Below are 13441 nucleotides of genomic sequence, written 5' to 3'. Positions count from 1 at the left end.
CAGTTTTAGGAAATACTCGGTCTTCCCTGCTTTTATGAAACAGGCCTGACTCCTTTGAGTTGTTCTATGCCTCCAACACTGGCTTGTTTGTCCCAGAGATGCTTAAATGAACTCTTTGAAAGTTTGGATTTTTTTCTGTCCAATGGGAAACGTGTATCGTTGAGGATTTGCCCCAGTTCCTGTTTGATCAACACTGGGCTGTGCCCTAAACTGCAGGTCGTGGGGCTTCGGCCGGGTGCATGCTGACCAGAGTGGGTGAGGGCCAGGGGGCAGCAGTGGCGCCATGGTGCTGGCGTGAGCAGTTCCACTGAGGCAGCATCCCTAGGGCTGGGGGAAAGCCTGCGGGTGAGCAGGGGCGGGGGTGCCTATGGCGGGTGGCCGTCTGCCTTGTCTTGTCTGTCAGACCTGATTAGATGTGGCTGGCGCTCTGCGAAGGCCTCCACGCTGCGAGGGGTGGAGTCTGGCTGGAGGGGCAGAGCTGGGCCCTCCTTCCTTTATGTGCTGCTGAAAAGTAGCCTTTGTTGCAGGGTTTGCAGTCTTTGTCCATTCCTGGAAGCTGTGCCCCTTTCTCTGGGCTTCAGCTCCTGAATGAGGTGAGCAACCCTGGCTTTTCATGTCAGATCTTAGCTCTGTCTTGCATTTGCGCTTGGGTATCTCACTGACCCCTCAGGGGTCGAGAGAAGTATTTTTCCTGCTAGTTTAGAGTTCTTAATGTGAAAATGTATTTGGCGAGGATCCAGCAAGGTGTTAAGCTACTTTCAGTCCGGAGTTCCCCCCAGGTCCCTCCCCTGCTTCATACATAGCCTTTTGAAAGAGCTAGAAGAACAACTGGAGACAGAAACTCAAATAAAATTTACTGTTCCAGGGCTTTCTGCAAACATGTCCTTCTTGGCCCATGTGATCTGCAGTTAATGGTTTCCCATATGGGTTTCATTGTAGTATCCATTTCAAGCAGCATAATAGACTGGACATAAGCAACACTCAGTGGACTTCGTGGACACTGAGCTCAGGTGTGGATCACTGTCCAGCCCCTACAGACTGCATCCCAAAATCTCCCTTCCTAAGAGACACAAGATGCATTGATCCTGCCAGCCAGCTTGGTGAGTGGGAAGGCAAAAGGTGGATGTTCCAGGAAGCAGCTTGCAGCCTAAAGATAACTGGGACCCAATGGTCTTCTGTTAAGAGCGGGATGGAGATGGACTGGACGTGCACCAGTGTCCAGGCGTAGTCCAGTGCACTGCTCCCACTTCTTCCCCCAGCAGTCCCCATACCACCCCTTGGTGTTACTCATCATCTACAGGTGAAGTGCCCTCACCTGCATGGAGCATAATCAAGCACTAGATCTTTAAGCCATTCCTCAGCTCCCTGCTGGCCATTCACTCTGTCACCAGGACAGCACCAGAAGTGCTGTTGCAGCCTCTGGAGAGCAGACAGGCTTGCCACCACCAGATCAGGCTGCCCAAGGCCCCATCCCTCCTAGCCTTGGGCACCTCCAGGGGTGGGATGTCCACTTTTCTGGGCAGCCTGCGCAACAATTGACTTTGCTGTATTTACTATATGTTTTCATAGTTCAGATTAGACTAATTTTTCAGAGCATAGTATCTGGAGAACTGGCTATCTGTCTTTAGGCAACAGGTCTAATAGGACCTTATCCTCTCCTGTGGTGCCTTGAGGAACAATGACCCAGAGAATTCTTCTCTGCAGACTAAGGTTTTCATTGCCTTGGGCATGCACAAAGCTTTGGCATTGCAGGAGTTAAATAGCTTGCACAGGGTGGAGGATTTTTCAGCCAAACCCAAACTGATTGCACCTGGTTTGTTCAACCTGTGTGTAAATGACACCATGGTCTTCCCACCCCCACCCCAGCAAATGCCACAGGGGCTGCCAAAGTCTACGTGCAGGCAGGGCTGTGTGAGCAGGTGTAGGGCCTGCAGCAGTAGGAGGCTCCTTGCTGGGCTGGGAGCAGCCGTGCCGGTCACACGTAGACTGCAATCGCACTGAGGTGACAGTGAGTCGAAGTAAAAAGTCCCCACTGTTAACACCTCAGCCTCTTGTTGAACATACTTGTCAGTAACTCAGGGTGCAGTAGGCTCTGTTCCTTCTGAGGAGGACAACTGCAAATTTTGCTAAGTCTTGCTCAGGAAGCTTGCTTGGGCCATGTGGCTCTGCCTGTTGCCTTTGTGTAAAGCACAGGGCTGCACACTCCAGCCAGGCGGGGCTGCGGCCAGGCTAGCTCCTGCCCATGCTGGGTGAATTGCTCCTGGGACAGGCTGGGGCACTGCTCACGCTGCTCTGTCACCACTGCTTTCCCATCATGGGGAGATGATGGAAGATTTGCGGCTGCAGAGCCAGGACTCAGAATTTACATGTACTGATTTAGAATCTTTGTGAATTCAGAGGAATTCTTACTGAATTCCTTACAGGAAATCCTTACAGGAAACTAGGCTGGAAGTGTGTAAAACTGCTTCACTTCATGTGGGTGCCTCTTGCAGCTCTGAAAATGATCACTGTCATGCATTAAAGAGAGGATTAAATTATTCCCATCTTTCTCTCCTCCCACACTGACTCCAGGCACTCCTTCCTTTTCCAGGCCACGCACACGGACAATGAATGTCACCAGGCGATTCAGCTCTGGAGTAGCCCATGCGTTTTGACTTGTTGCTGGAGGTACTGCTTATTTCTTGCTTTGTGTTCACCATTAAGACCTAGCCTAAATCTGTGGTTGTAAACAATGCCACTCTGCTGATTTTAGTAAAGTTTTACCCAGCTCCAGTGCAAAGATACTGGCCCAGAGCTCCTGAAAGCTGACCTGCATTTGGTGGGGATTTTTTTTTGGCTTTCTATAAAGGCTGTGAGGTGAGGCTGGGGAGATTCCATGTTGTGGCCTAGCTGGCGTGTGCAGCCACAAATAATAATTAATTGGTTCTTTAAGGAGTCTTGCAAACTTTTTTTTTTTTTTGTCTGTCTGTCTTAAGCTCCTTTTAATTAACTTCAGTCATGTCCCAACACATCATCTTGGCTGAATCATAAACCTCACTGTGCCAGTTTTTCGCATTCCTGAAATACACAGGCCGCTAGTGTTGCAAATGCAGCTCAAAGGCAGTGGCTCAGAGGAAGTTGGGCAGCTCTCCTGGAACTCAGAAATTTTCAGGAACTGTTGTGAAATAGAGAGGCTGAGAGGACCAGCCTTTCACTTCCACCTCCCTTGTTGCCCAGCTCCCAGCAGTGTTTTGTCTTGCGCTTTACACACTGACGCAAGGAGCAGCAATTGTAGCAGGCACCTGTGCACAAGCAGCTTTGTCCCTTTAGAAAGCATCTTTATTCGGGTTACAGTGCTTGGGATGTGCAGCCTTTTTTTTCCTTCAAGAGTTTGTTTCTGTGTCACACTTCTTACTGCAAAGGGTCAACTTTCAAGATTGTAGGTCTTGTTAACAAGATACTCAGGCTTACTTAGTCACCAAATTTTTTCATGTGGCAACAGGACAAAGCTTTGTGCTTCTTTACTAGAAAGCTTCAAGTCTGGTCTGAGGATTGTAAGGATTGTTTCCATCTTTTCAGAAATTTGGGGCTTGAGACTGTCTCCTTACTGCTTTATAACCTGATCGTTCTCTCACTATTGACTGACAGAAATAATTCCCATGTTTTTATTGATGCTAAGTTGTATCAATGCCTGTTGTCTCTTGGTCTGTGTGTTGTGTTTTGAGCCAGAGAATTCTGCACTTGGTAAGCCCAACTCAATCTTAGCATCCATTTAATAGTATGTTTAATTTACTGAAAAGAAGGCAAATCTTACTGTAACCTTTTGACATTTATTTAGAGAGTGCAGCTTTTATAATGAAATGGTCCAACCAGAACAAAATAGGTGTGTTATATTTGGTAGTTTAAAGCTGAAGCTCAGTTAACACAGGTGAGGAAGAAGGTGCGGCATTACAGTGGTGAGGCTTTTCATCCACTTAAATAACTTACCACTGAGTTCTTAATTCCTAACTGTTTCTAAAAGCACATTTGGAAGCACAGTCTAGCAGGAATAAACACATTTAAGAAAATAGTTGTGTCAGGGTTCTCAGTACTGAAGTCTAGAGGATTGCACTCCATCTTCTGCCTTAGATGAGTAGGAAACAGCACCATGACAGCAGGTTCAGGTGATATGCCCCAGGCTGCAGGTGTGGACCCAGGAGTTGCCCAGAGAGCTCTTTCAGCAATACTTGTGTTTCCACAGCAGCTCAGGGATTGTTGCTGTTGCCACAGACAGAGGTGGCATCTTACACCTCTGTGGCACATTGGTGAGTTTTGAATAAATAGGAGGAAGATAAATATTATAGCTAATTAAAAAACAGAGGAAAAAAAAAAGTGCCTTAGCCTTTTGGGAAAAGGATAGGAAAATCAGGAAAGATGATTACAAACAAGCAGCAGGTATGAGCATGGAAGCCATGCCTGGATTACTAGGGGCGTAATAGTCTAAAGATGTAGACCCATTGTAAAAGGAGAAGAAGCAAGAGCAGCATTGGATGACAAGAGAGTAAACCAAAAACACTGATGAAGAATGCCACATAATTCACATGAAGATCAAGCTAATTTGTGCTGCATCTGGTATGTGATACTTTGCCGTGTTTACAGACTCTGACCTAGCAGTAGCAGCAGTCAGTAATATGATGGCGAAGTTGTTTACGTTGGGAAAAAAACTTTATAAAGTCAGTAGCAGAATATCTTGACAATAAAAAGCAGAGAACTTCATGAGCTATTATGGGGCACGCTCAATTCTATTGCCTGTTCAGGATTCAAATGTCTGATGGGATGCAAAGGATTTTGGTCTTCCCAGTTCCAACTATCAGGAAAGACCAGGTATGCTGCAATGGGTAAGTTAAGGAATATGCTTCCTGAGAAATACTTTAGTTCTAACTATGTGGCTTTGAGGAATGTGTTAATAACAACTTCCCAATTGATTGTCCTAGGAAGAATACTGCATTTATCTGAGCAGCACCAGATGCAAGGCAGTGCATACTCCAGAGAGCTGTAACTAATGTGTGGGTTGGACTCCCAAAGAGGTGCATGTAAAATGCTGGCGTATCAGAAGTGCAGGACTGTCTTAACAGTGATTGATTTAAAAAAAAAAAAACAAAAAAAAACAAAAAAACTTATGGATGGTTATGGTGTTTTTCCAGAAATTATTCCACTCCAGAATAGTAAACACTGGTTTCTAAAGCTCTTTTCTGGGCGCCTGTCCTGGAAGAAATGCTGCAACAGCAGAACTAAAATGTGTTTTCAGAGAGGGCTAGGCTTGGCCGTGAACCATTGAAAACCTGTTCAATTCACCGAGTGAGGTGCAAGAAGAAAAAAGGAAAACTGAGTCACTTGTTGTTAGAAAAGATGAAAACAGCTATCAGGGCATGCTCAATGGATCCATTTGTAGGCATCATGGTTTTTCTATGAGTAGGTCAAGGCTTCAGGAAATCTCTGAGGAGTACACTTAAATTGTCATGATGACAATATATTATTTTCAGCTGTGGATTTCTTTCAGCAGCCCTCCTTTGCCTAGGCAAACTATAATTTTTCTAGTGCTGATAGTAAGGCTGTTTGTCCTAAGTATCTGCTGTTAGGATTCATATATGTGTTTATGAATAGAAATGTAGTTTTGTAGCAGCTTTAATACTACCTATCCCTGCTTTATTGAAGTCAGTGCATTTGGTTAATACAGCTCTCTTTCACAACTGGTGAAGATGTGATCCCATGCCTCATACTGATGCAGAATGAGAAAAGGAACCTTTGAGAGAAAAAAAAAAAAGCTTCGGGATTACGTAACCTGAACAGTAAAGCAGTGAGAAAAACAGAAAATGGCTCAGATAGCATTAGTTAAAAACTGTGGCCTGCAGATGAGCCAGTAGTTGTCTTCAGAGGTCTGACCAGGCAGCTACAGGCTTGCTGACCAGCTCTGCTTCCCAGTGTTATTTTGTGTGCTTCAATCGTAAAAGGGTGGTTCTCAGCTTTCTGCATGGATATGTACCAGGCATTTTCAGCCTACATTTCCAGTTCCAATGGACTTCAAAAGAGAAAACTGCTCCCATTAATGTTTTGCATGATAACAAGTTAGGCAAGCATCATTTTTGGATACAGTTTGTGGAAGACTACTTACTGCCAGTGCCAAGTGGGCGTCGTAGTTGAGACTATCAAATGATGTCTGCTGTGTTAAATGTTTTGTTGGATTTCCTGCTTGGAACGTGATGCATGTGCCAGACAAGCAGTATTTTCTGTTTTGACATTACAGCAATCTTGGCACACAGTGCAAGCTGTTTACTTTAAAAGCTTTATTTTAAATATAGTTTTGGAACGCAGAACACACTTAAAATGTCTGCAGTTGAACAGCAATGAAGAGGACAGCAAAGCATCCTTTTTTTTTTCCGCTCTTGTGTCCCTTAGAAATACTTCGGTATGCTTTGTTTATGGGAGCTGCTTCTGATTTGTGTGTAATTTTTCATGCACCGTCTCTTGCTGGGTTGGACAGACAGTAGGGAACATGTAACTGGAAGATAGCTAAAACTGAGAGTGTAGAAGAACGTAATGGACAGCAAAATTTAAATTCCTCCTAGTATTGTTTAATTTTCTTGTGATATACCACTAGTGGAAGGACAACATGCTCCATTTTGCTGAGCAGTCAACAGAAATAGTCTGTGCCAGAATATGGAAGGGTACTCTTCCTAGAAGGACACTGCAGAGCCAGTAGACATGCTCACATGCAGTGCCATTGTTTTTCACCTAGCAAAAAGGTTCTTCAGAATGGCAAGCATAATGCCAGAATACAAAACACTTAATTTATCAAAGCCATAAGTAAGAAACGCTGTGTTTTTAGTTTTAGAAGTAACTTTTGTACGCTTATGACTTTTTCCACATTAAACATCATTTATGGCTTGGAAATTATTGAGGCAAAAGAGGCATGTGGTTTCTGCTCCTGAATATCAGCAGCAGTTTTGCTAGGTTGAGTCTCTATTTTATGTTGACTTTTTTTCGCTTTTCATTTATCTCTTGGGTAGACCTTCATGGAGCAAGCTACCTCAAGGAGAACCCACAGCCTTCTTTCTAAAGAGAAGACTATGTGCTCTGCTTAATGTGAAGAAGATGGCATCGATAGAGGGAATTAGATTTTGGAAGCCAGACCTGTGCAAAGCAGACTTGTGAAAAAGTGTGTTTTCTGAGATGTTCCTTCATCAGAGCAGTTGCTGGAATAAGTTGAGAAGTAGGAATTTCACACCTGTTCTTTGAGACACCAGTTGATAGGTTTTTCCATATGCAATGTGAGAAGTTATGGAGTAGCTGTTGAATTTTCAGTTAATCCTATTCCTGCAAATAAATGGTAAACGGTTGATGCAAGATCCTGGTTTATGACCTAGGAACTCCATTTTACAATTTCTACTGAGACTTCAAGGGCCTTGTTTTGCAGGCCCTTCTATGCATGAGTGCAATGCTTGAAGTGCGTGGAATTACACATTCTCTGTGTGTATCAAAGCAGAGGAAACTGTATGGATTGGGTATGATTTTGTCCCTTTAGCACTTTATATTCTAGCTTTAATTCTTTAGCCAGCCAGGCAGGACAGATTTAGAAATGAATGCCAACATTTTTGCTTTTCTGTATTCAGTGTTCTGTACTGGAAGAGCAATGCTCCTTCCCCTGTCCAAGCAATATGCAGGGGCCCAGGTCGGCTCATTGCTGCATCCCATTACTCCATAGAGTTACTCATGACAAATACATGCTGCTTTTTTGGGGATAGTGATGGTGCAGCTATATTTTTACCTTTGTTGCCTTTTTTAATGTTTGATTTAATTATTCCATTACCAGTTGTGTTTAGCCATTTGTCTGTGCTGGGTGACAACAGTGCAAAATTTTAAGGAGAGAAAAATGACTTTGGTTTTGTTTGCTCACTTGGCTAGATATGCCTACTTTGTATCCTAGCTGCTTCTGCAAGTCTAATATGCCTCTGTTTTTGGAACCAGGCTCTCTTTCCTGGAACCCTGTCCCAGGGCTCAGAGCAATTATCTCTGGCCTCCCACAGCAGAGTGGCCTGTAGGAGCAGCTTGTCACTCCCTTTGTCACCAAGTCAGGACTGTGAGCTTACACTTGGTTATGCAAGCCCTCCTAGCTCAATGCAGAGTGTAATATGTGACAGTTTAATAATGGGAAGATATGATGAAAGCAAAGAAATAGACATGGATGGGAAGAGGTATCTGAGGGCTGCCAGGGCAGCTGTTCGAGATCTCTGAATCAGATGGAGAGGGAACTCCACCACCCTCAGTTTCCCAACTCTCAAACAAGCCATCTCCCATGTGCAAAGCAAAATGAGCTCCACCCCAGCCCTACCATGTTAGCCGAGCTCTGATTAATATGTGGCAATTCCAAAGGTAGTCCTGTCAGTCTTGCTGACATTCCCATTGGTAATATGAACCACAAAAGTGTTCCCCTGTTCTTCTGGTTAATATCAAAAGAATTCTGCTTGATTAGATCATCACTGAAGGAAATGTAGGAAAAGCATAAATATTCCAGGGAAAACACAGACTATAGACAAGAGGCAAAATTGCAAGTTTCCATGGTTTGTAAAATTTTTCACCTGATAGGAGAAATAAGGCCTGTGATTGTCTGCTGTTCTCCAACAACCCTCACAAGAACATGCTTATCTCAGCCTTCTGTCTTTGTAGCTCACTCATCGTGTTGGAGTGAGCAGCTCTAAGCTAATCAAGTGCATGCATCTTTGAAGCATTAGAGACTTTGAATGGAGGACCCAAAGGCAGAGACCCATGTAATTGTTTCCTTGATAAGTCTGACAAAGTAAAATTAGTGCAGTTTCAGATCTTGGCACATCTGTGGGGCACTGAGAGTGGAGGGAGAAGCAGTTTCTTTAAATCAACCCTTCCATGTATTCCTGTGCCATTCTCTGCTGAGGCAGAAAGCCTGGTGTTTGCCTTAAGGTATGAGAAGAGGATCTGGGAATTTTAGATGAGAAGACCAGAAAGCCTGAAGCTCTTAAACAAGAATGAGGGAGAAGTGTGATAGCATCTTGAAGTAGTAAAGGGCTTGAGGGGCAATACAAGTAATATAAGGATGATGGGTATAATTTATTCTCCATATCCAGGGCATAAGGGACAAAATGTCAAGATTTTTAACTACAGTATGACTTAGGACTAAGGCTAATGAAGCCCTGGAACAAAGTGCAACAGTGACTATGGGGTGTATAAAGGCAATCTTTAAAATAGCATGTAAAAATTTCAGTCTAAGATTATAGACTGAGCTGACCTGCCTTGGAGCAAGGAGAAAGTACCTTTCTGTCCACAGTTTCTGTGCATCCCTGCACCAGTGGGAGTTAATATGACACAGAAATTTCTGCTCTGAGATAAGGTTTACTAGCTTGTGGTAGTAATGATGATGGGAGAACAGTTGGACTAGATGATCTTGTAGGTCCTTTCCAACCATGTAATTCTATGATTCTGTGATTCTATAAAAGCTAGCCTGTAGCAAGAAGCTGCCCTTGCTTTCCCTCGCTTAGATTCTAACTTAAAGGGGAAGACAAGAGACAACAGAGATGTATTTTATTCTGTGGTTTTCTTGTCTCTAAACCTTCTCAGAGCATGCGATGCAACATCTTCTGTATGGCTATTCACACCTGAAGTTTGACATCAACTTCAAAGTTAGTTCTGGGTCCAGGTTCCCTCTTCGCAGAGAATGCTTTGTACCAGGATTGGCCTTTATGTTATGGTAAACGCTGTTCATTCTTCTCAGTCAGTAGCCTTTCTAGAAGATCTGTGCACAGAGTAGTCTAAAGCCTAGCATGATATAGGCTGGTTAGCAGTAGGGATCAGTGTATTAGCTAAGAACCAATATATTAGTTTAGCAAAAAGAATCAGTGAGCGTGAATTCTAAAACTTTCCATTTCAACTTGCTTGGTGTGTGAACAGACTTGTCTTCTCGTATCACTTGTTGCCAGTATCAGTGTGTGTGTGTTATTTAAGTTATACAATAAAACATCTTCTTAACATGGAACACTTCTTGAGGAGAGGGAGTGATACTGATCTTGTGGGAGGAGTGTAAGAGAAGTGACAAAAATAATGAAAGATCTTAACCCAGAGCAATTTGGGCACCAGTTCCTGTACAAGAAACATCTCTTACCCAGTGAAGAACTTTCAGCCCTGGTCTGACACATCCACAGGGAATTTCCCATCAGATATACCTTATTTCTCTCCTGTTTGTGGCCCTGTGCCCCATCTTAGACCACAGATAACTCTTCTAGGCACGCTCTGGGTGAGGACAGTGGAGTGGATAGTATTGTTAAAGCAAGCAGTTGAGGAGATGAAGCTGCTTATGAAGCTGCTTGCTTTGAAATGTCTTCTCCAGAGCCTCCCTGGCTTCAAAATGGTGTTGGGAATTCATTGGCAGTTGAGCAAGGATTTTCAGGCTTTTACTGAGTTCTAAATGTGGAAACTGAAATCCCTGAGAAGTGTCCAAATCCCTGTGTGGCTCCAGGTTATAGTGTGTTTTCAGACTCTCATTTCTCCCTTCAGTGGAAGGCACTGGCTTCAGCAGTCTTCTGCCTTTTCAGCCTGCCCTTTAGAAGAGGGCTTCTCAAGTGTTAGTTAATATCAGCCTATCCTAAGTAGTTGAAACTCTGTAACATGCTGACAGACCCATCTCTCCAGTCCCAGCATTTTGTTGTATTCTAGCCCACAACCGTTCCCTTTCTGAGAAACCTAGCCGCTTTGTCTCCTGATTTTCTCCCTCAGCTCTCTAGACACATCTGCTGCCATGAGATGCCTCAGCCAAGGATTTTGAGCCAAGACATGAGGGAAATGGTTTAACCAGATGTGTGCCCATGTCTGCAAAACAGAATTTTAAGATGCTGAAATTTAAAAGCTTGCCATCATCTCTCCTGCCTCCCAGCAGCAAGGTAAATAATGGGTGGGACAGCAGCATATCCATTAAAACACCTTTTTTCAAGGGAGAGGATAGGAGGTTATAATCTGACTGTAAAAATTTGCTCCAGGCTGAAAACTTGGCAAACAAAAGCTTAGCTTAGAAGTGATTAAAAAGGAAACAATGAAAAAAAGAATAAAATAAACCAGGGCAGTCATTTTGGGTGGAGATGAGGGTCTAGAGCTTAGAGATCATTCTTCAGTGGGGGAGGAGAAGGAATGGCTCAAGTTGTATTTGGCTCTAAGCCATACTATAACTAAGTGTTATAACTAAGAGCTAAGGAGAACATACTGCAGCATCTGAATACATGTGCAATCCCTGGCTTCTCCCTTCACCCATTTATCAGAGGAAAGCTGAGCCCTCCCATATTCTTAAAAGCACAGGGGATGCAGATATGGTGGCAGTAGCTGAATTCTTCCTACTGTTACTTTCTGAGTGTGGATTTCCCTGTATCTTAAATTGTAAAAGTAAATAAATAAGCTGAGATTCAGCTTTCTTGGAGAAGAGGCAAATGTTACTTTCAGCACTGTGGAGCTTCTCAGACCTCTCTCACTCACTGCTGTGAGTCACACCTGATGCTCAGGATCCATTCCTTGCTTCTGCTTTTAGCATCACATAGAGCCACTCCTGAACAAAAGGATGATCCCTTGAAGCCTCTTAATGTGGGCTGACTTTTGCACAATTCCAGTTACAATTCCAGAGCTGAAGAAGGAAAGCTGGCTGGATGCATAGCAGCAGAAACCATGAGCGCAGAATGAGCCTCTAGAGGGAAAACTTTTCCTAAGTATTATCTAATGTGCACACCACATATGCTTGGCAGCATGGTTTGCACAGACCTTGGGAAACAAACATAAGGCCCAGCCAGTAACCAATTGTCTTTCTTCATCTCAGGACCCCTGGGCCTCTCCAGTCAGTGTGCCTACAGGTAATTACATTGTTGGCTCCCCTTGTAGTAGTGTCATTGTGTATAAAAGCTTCATACTTAAGAGATTTTCTAAACTTGATTGGATAAAGCCTAGAGCAGCCTGATACAAGTTTGCTAACTCTCCTTACTGCTATGCGTACTTCTAGAACAGCTATCCCCTCAGCTACCTTTTGGAATGCTTTAGCTGTAGCAGGCATCAAGGCACAAAAAACTGAATGAAGACCAAAGGTGCATAGATATAAAAGACCCTTCCTGAAATTTTTTTAACCAACCCATGTTTCACGAATGTTTAGTCCCTTATCAGCATAAGGGCAGTCCTAATTTAGATGGAATGTTACCTGTCTGTTCCCAAGCAGGCCTCCTTCATAGGGCAGCACAGCTTGAACTTTTTTGGCTTTTGTCACAGGCTTCATCACTTACTTGTACATATGTTCATGTGTTTGCGGATCTTTTGCTTAAATACCCAAGTGCTATCTGAAGAACTTAATGCTCTCCAACGGCAGATACTGCCAGGCTTTGCTTTTTATACAAGAAATGCACTTTAGTTCTGTCCTTTCTCAATCCTTAAATGAGGCTGGTGGAAAAAGCCAATAAAGGAACATATAGGACTAGGTCTATTGGTTAAGAAGGCTTGGAGAAGTTTTGCCTTTTGCTACTACCTAGCCAGGTAACATTACAGTATTAAGAGATCTCTTATCTGTGCTGGTGTACTGCATAACTTGAGATCAGGCTGTCAAAACACTGTCTTTCTGAATGTCTCAGTAGGATCAACTCTACTGAGGAGTGGTGGAAGGCACTTGTTAAAGATCTTGTTAAAGTGCAAGAAGTAGCCTGCTCTTGTATTTCAGTACTGACATTGTCTGTATTTTCCTTTTCAGGGAAGACTGAAATCACTGAGAATGGAATCCAGTTCATCTTCTGGCTCTCCAAATACAGCAACAACATTTATGGTCTGATCTTCAACAGCTTCCTTTGAGCACTAGAATTTCCAGGTGCATGTTTTCAGAGCACAAGCAACCTCTTGTCTGTCATCTCTTGTTTAAACCAAAAAAACTGAAAAGTCAACTGTGAAAATGTGGAAAAGAAAAGAAAAAAAAAAAAGGCCTTTGACATTGAAACAAAGCTTCTTTAACTTGCCTAATACAAAACAAAGTGGAATTGTAACAATGAATTGAGGAGATGTGGATGGTAAAAGCAAGGTACTGGCATTGGAGGTAAGGTAAAACCAGATCCCAGCGGAAAGCAGTTGGGGGAAGAAGTTTAACAAGTTTGCTTTATGTGCCACTGTGTCATGCCTCCTTTTGTTGCTCAAGAATGTTGCCCCACTGGTTCTTAGGGTGTAAAAGGGCCACGCTACTGAGAGGATGTGCCCCACAGACCACCATATGTGAGCCACTGTTGGGCTGATTCTGACAGAAGGAGTGATCCTTCTGAAAGCTGTTGTTTTACTTTTATTGCAGTTGTACTTCAGATCAGGTACTGATCAGGGCTTTTGGTCAGAAGTCTTCTGTAGTAAAGTATTTTGCAGAACAGTACTGTGCAGTGCAAAAGCATAATAGGGGGTAGGT

General features: G+C 43.4%; 1 long non-coding RNA gene across 3 annotated transcripts in view; it reads left to right on the top strand.

The window, feature by feature from the left end:
- Nucleotides 1–13154, top strand: part of LOC122176871 — a 78266-nt gene extending 65112 nt beyond the window's left edge. For 2 of the 3 annotated variants that reach the window (XR_006177861.1, XR_006177859.1), the window contains exons 4-7: nucleotides 2591–2667; nucleotides 10759–10922; nucleotides 11840–11873; nucleotides 12752–13154. This is a non-coding gene — a long non-coding RNA (uncharacterized LOC122176871). The remainder of the gene's footprint in view (nucleotides 1–2590; nucleotides 2668–10758; nucleotides 10923–11839; nucleotides 11874–12751) is intronic. The other variant, XR_006177860.1, reaches the window with a different exon arrangement.
- The last annotated feature ends 287 nt before the right edge of the window (nucleotides 13155–13441 follow it).

The sequence above is a fragment of the Lagopus leucura genome, unplaced genomic scaffold, assembly GCF_019238085.1.
Source record: "Lagopus leucura isolate 7727_CA_CO unplaced genomic scaffold, USGS_WTPT01 Super-Scaffold_806, whole genome shotgun sequence".
Lineage (NCBI taxonomy): Eukaryota > Metazoa > Chordata > Aves > Galliformes > Phasianidae > Lagopus > Lagopus leucura.
This window is presented reverse-complemented; position numbering and strand designations above follow the sequence as displayed.